This window comes from Olea europaea, chromosome 11 (genome assembly GCF_002742605.1).
Source record: "Olea europaea var. sylvestris chromosome 11, O_europaea_v1, whole genome shotgun sequence".
Lineage (NCBI taxonomy): Eukaryota > Viridiplantae > Streptophyta > Magnoliopsida > Lamiales > Oleaceae > Olea > Olea europaea.
The window spans coordinates 31,053,203-31,059,328 of record NC_036247.1 but is presented as its reverse complement, the minus strand read 5'-3'; positions in this window follow the sequence as shown (position 1 = coordinate 31,059,328).

Here is a 6,126-nt window from a genome sequence, read left to right as displayed (position 1 = left end):
ACATGCAATTAGATAGAATCCGTAGGTAGCAAGATAGGTGGAACCAATAAACATAAAATCTTATGTTTGAAACTGGGATGCACGTATCCAATTTCAACTGGGGAAAAGAGAACATTACGGACCTGATCCAGTTATGATCTAGAAATCGCATCTTTGAATCAGTCAAGGATTGATATGTCCCCCGACCACAACCCACGAGAGTCGGTTTTGACCATGTTGGGTTCAAGGCCAAATCTGGTTGGGGATATATTGGTACTTTTAGTTGTATTATTCAAATAAAAATATGTTAAGAAGGGACGATATTTATTGTAAATGTTTTATTTCTAATAAATTCTTGGAAAACTTTAAATTCATGAAAACGACAAGAAGCAAGTATTCAATAATTTCAGACAACCGTCTTCTTCAACAATTTTCATGAAATCGATGATTTTTAATTTACAATTAAGGTTTGAAATAGTCCATGCAAGAGAAATCAAAATCAAGCTGGCGTAATAAAATTCTCCATCTGTATTGTTTACACAAAATATATGTCATATATTTATCAATTCATCGTTGGTTGACTAAATTACGTTAATTAAGTAAACGTGTCACAGTTAATTACAAATATTTATATATCAAGAAAAAGATTGTTTTTGTACCATTGTTCCAGTCATTTCAATTCTTTTATATTTTCTTCCACAAAACCGACTTCAAGTTTATTTTCTTTGCTAGAGTTTGACTTATAAAAATAAACAAAATAATATGGTTGATTTTCGTACACGTCATCAAAAACCTGAATTGCTTGGAAATTCCACCGACAAAGACTCAAATACAGTACTCAAACTTCGAAGACATTTTTTGTCATGCGTGATGTTCACGAAATTATTATTTCGATTTAAATCGGCAAGTGTACGAATCGTAACAAATAATAAAGTGAAATTTAGAGTTTTGAATGTTGTCCCACAGATATTGAGTTATCTTAATACCTTAATCAAAACCAAATTACCAAGCGTGAATTTTATAATGTGATTATACCTAACCTAGGCTATATATACAAATGTGTATGAATTAAATGAGTTAAAATGGAAATTGATGTTTGAATGCAAGTTTAATGAAATTTATGAATGAAAAACGCACTAGGATCAAGAATCCCTATGCAACGCTCACTGCTAACCCTAATTTTACAAATTGACAACATGCTTGAAGTTTTGAAGAATCAATGCTCTTATTCTATCCAACAATCTCTCTTGATTAATGTTGAACCTAATCTCGTACACCACCTGACTATATTTCTATAACGGATGCAATTATACAAGAATGCACGAGGTTCTATGAACACTTAAAGATTCAAGTAAGGCATATCAGTATATATCTATTCCCTATTGGACCCTACAATACTTTACATTTTGTCGAACCTATTTCCCTTCTCTCGAATGTATGAAATAAGACACCAAACTCACAAAATCACGTGCACATAATTATGGAGGAATTTAATTACATATGAACCATTCAAAATCGATAAACGTGTTCTATTGTCAATATTGTAAAACTAGAAATCAATAGTTCACGTCACAATGTTCATCGTTCTCTTAGTACAAAAATTCTCACCTTAACATTGAGAAAATAAGAAAATACACAAAAACTTGAAGAAAAGATATCACCGGGTAGTTAATAATCTACTTGAAATCCCGTCGATCTTCGTTATTGTGGCTCAATTTCTCCTTCAAAATGTGTTCTAGTGTCTCCTAATGCGTCATCCCATTATTTGCCCTGTGACTTGTTTCCATAAGAATTTGAAGCAAAGAATGAAATTGACAATCGTGCGTCAGATTTGTACCATGCGACCGCATGGTGGGTGGTCTCCCCTTTTCCAATTGTGAGATTTAGGCCCCCCAACTTCCAATCTCTTGCATCATGACTTTTTTCCCTTTTCCTTATTCTCCCAGTACTTCAAATCTTCAACCTATTAGTCCTTGATCATTCAACATCTTTGTTTATGCCTTTGGTTTATATTTTGGCTATTTACATTTTGGTCCCTTAACTTTCATTCTTTTTCATTTTGGTCATTTTTCTTCATTTTTTCCTTCTAACATCCCATATTATCACCAAGTTGGTATTTAGCTCGTTTACATTCTCTATTCGTCCTTCAGTTCATCTTTTGATTATTTGCACTTTGGTCCCTAAACTTTCATTTTCTTTCATTTTTGTCCTTTTTCGCGTCTTTTCTCTTGAATCATGTCATATCCATCAATTTAGTCCTACAAAATGAAATTGTATAGAATTAAGCCATAGTTCAAATGCTTCGATCAACAGTTAGTCATGTTTTGTGGCCAAATAAATATTAAAAACGCACTTATCATGTGATAACAGTTTAACGTTAAGTGAGTCAAGTATGTCTAGAGAATAAATTGTAAAATAGGAGAAGAACATATGGGAACAAATATTTCCTAGAAAAGGTAATTAATAATTAACACAGAAATTAAGTCCGAGAAGGAATTTCAAATTTTTGCTGTGAAATAATATTGAAATGACATTTGGACTCTTTTAGCAAAGTAAGGAGGTTTTTCTTGTTCCGATGAGCAATAAAACACTTGCAAAAAGAGTCTGGGGCTTTCTCCCCGTTGTACCTCCTGGCGTGAGAATTAATAATGAGGTTTTGAATAATATGACTTATGGAAATAGGGAGAAGATATGATGAGAGAAGATTAGGCCCTCATTCCTGGCACGCCTTCGGAGTATATATAAGTGTTTGATGTTGTATAATCGTCAAACCATTCATGTTCTAGTGTAACATGTCCATCCACCAGACAGTTTTCGTCGACGACCCGAGTGAAAGGTTTCCATTCACTAGACAGTCAGTGGGATCAATGATAACCGTCAAGCAATTATCAATCAACTAAAAAAGATGTTAAAACACTTGAAAGTTGTGATGATCAATCTATCATAACGAGGGTCTTTTAGTATAACTGCATTCAGGATAGCAAGACTATAGTTGTTCTACCATAGTGAAAGTTTAATTAGCATAGAGATAGTCGGTCTACCATAACGGCAATCAATGTAGCATAGTTATAGTTGCTCTACTATTCCAACGGTCAGGATAGTATATTGGTAGTTACTCTAGTGGCAGTCGGACTAGCATAGCGCTAGTCGCTCTATCATGTCTGAAGTTACTTGACATAACAGAATTTGCCTTCACTTGATTGGCCATCATAGTTCATTATTTATATCATATAACATCACTAACCCCTCTACCTCTTGTTGATATTTATCGTTAAAAGATAGTAATTTTACTCTTTTACGTTGCAAAATTTATTTATTTATTATAATTTTTTGGGATGTAAATAAATTGATTACGTCGAAGTGGAGAATTGCTAGCTTGATTATTTTTAACAGTTGACAATCCATAGGTAGGTCAACTTATTGGCTTTGACCTTTGGCAATGTAAAATTTTTTAATATAAAGAGAAGATAGTCTCATTTTCCCTTCACATCTCATTTTCGCAAACCCTAAGCACTTCTTCCATTTTCTTCATTCCCAAAGTAATTTCTTCTTCCACACCCATTTTTCTTAAAATTCCATTAGTTTGTTTAAGTTTACCTTGTTCTTTGAAGTACTTAGAGAAAGTACTAAGTGGTAAAATGTAGAGTCGTAAGATTAATAAAGGGTAAAAGCCATATTGTGTGTTTTCGAATGAATACCGACGAGGCAAAAAAAATCTAGATTTAGGATATCTGAAAGAGAAGATTCCAATTCCAGCCTAAACGACAATCACAACAACGCGTCGGATGACTTGATACTGCGGTTTGAAAGGGCCCTTGGGGATGTGAGAGTTAGGATGGATAGACAAGAAGCTTGGATGGGTAAGTAGGAAGCTTGGATGACCAGGTTAGACACATCGGTGGCTAATCTTAGTAGGGGATAGCGAGTCGAAAAGTCTAACGCTAGAGGACCGAGTAGACGGGAGCCTAGGAGAAAAAGGCATGAAGAATGTGAATATTGTAGTGATGTGGATAAGGATTAGTTTAATGGAATTGATATGGGATGGATAGGAATAAAGGTGATAGGTTCGAAAGACAAGGTAGGAATAATCATGGAGATGAGATAGATGGGAACATGGGAAATATCAAAATGGCGATTCCACAATTTAAGGGGAGAAGTGACTCGGAGGCGTATTTAGAACAGGAGAGAAAAGTTGAATTGATCTTTAAATGTCATAACTACTCAGAGGAAAAGAAGGTGAAGATAGCGGTTCTTGAGTTCATTGACTACACAATAACTTGGTAGGATCAAGTGGTTACACCACAGCGTAGGAATCGAGAGAGATCAATTAGTACTTGGGATGAGTTGAAGGCATTAATGAGAAAATGGTTCGTTTCTAGTCACTATTATAGGGAAATCCATCAAAAATTACAGAGCCTATATCAGGGATCAAAGAGCGTGGAAGATTACCATAAGGAGATGGAGATACTCATGATAGGGCGAATGTGGAGGAGGATTAGGAAGCTACTATGGCATGGTTCTTGAATGGGCTAAATTGGGATATTGCTAATGTAGTCCAATTGCAGCATTATGTAGAGTTAGATGACATGTTGCATGTGGCCATGAAGGTGGAGAGACAATTGAAAAGGATGGGGGCAACTAGGCAACCAATGATTCTTCAGTTTCTAATATATCTTGGAAATTGAAGTGGGATAACAATAATAAAGGCAAAACCATACCCAAAGCGAAGTCACAACCATCAAGAAGTCGGGACATCATGTATTTTCGGTGCTTGAGGTCGGGGCACATTGCTTCTCAATGTCTAAACAAAAGGACAATGGTGTTAGGGGGGATATTGCTAATGTAGTCCAATTGCAGCATTATGTAGAGTTAGATGACATGTTGCATGTGGCCATGAAGGTGGAGAGACAATTAAAAAGGATGGGGGCAACTAGGCAACCAATGATTCTTCAGTTTCTAATATATCTTGGAAATTGAAGTGGGACAACAATAATAAAGGCAAAACCATACCCAAAGCGAAGTCACAACCATCAAGAAGTCGGGACATCATGTATTTTCGGTGCTTGAGGTCGGGGCACATTGCTTCTCAATGTCTAAACAAAAGGACAATGGTGTTAGGGAACAACGGAGAGGTGGTGAGCGAAAGTGAATGTGACGACATGTCGGCGTTGGAGGAGGTTAGTGATGGAGAAAATTTTGATGGAGCTGTTGGGGAACTACTAGTCACAAGGCGATCTCTTACGACTCATGTTCACTAAAATACTACATGCGCAAGTGCATGGATTGTCGATCTCTCGAGGAATGTATACTTTCGATTATACAACTCTAATTAATTTATTTCTAACAATAGAAATGAACACACACACTTAAAGATATGATTTTGGAATAAGGAAATTAACTAAAAACCTACAAAATAAGAAAATATAAAAATCTTGGAAATTTCGGAAGACAACATGGTTGGGATTCATGTTTCGCTTAACCGTCATCTAATTAATTTCTCCACGAGCCAATTAACAAATTACTCATTTATTATGTTAGACCCGATCTTCTAATTTTAGTCAATTATCTCTCTCGAATGAAATTGACCATAATTGATTGGTTTAACATACTATATTTTTATATTGATTAAAACCAAACAACCGCACTCTTTGTGAAAATAACTCAATGGGTCACCTAGGGATAGGGGTATATTTCTATCCCCTACACAAACTCAGGGTTTCTACTATTTGGTCTAAAATGCACAATATTCTTTTGAACGATGTACAAATCACTAAACACAATCATTCATTGGCCACATAAATAAAAATGCAATAAATACAATAATAGAAACACATGAAAATAAGTAAATTAATATTAAAGGGCAAATATTCAAATTAATTAAAGTTCGATTAAGTTATTGCCATAAAATCCCAACACTAGAAATTAGCACATATTATATATGTGATAAAAAAAGGATAATATTCATTCAATACATTAAAAATGATTGAAAATAATAAAGAAAATCCAGGATTCCTTTTTTGGTTGGATTTGCTTGAATCTTGAGTTCCTCAAATATTTTTTCCTCCAAATGTATTCTCCCTAGTGCTCTTAGATTTTGTCCGAAAATTACCAAGAAAAAGATGAGAAAACAAAGAAGAAGAAAGAAAC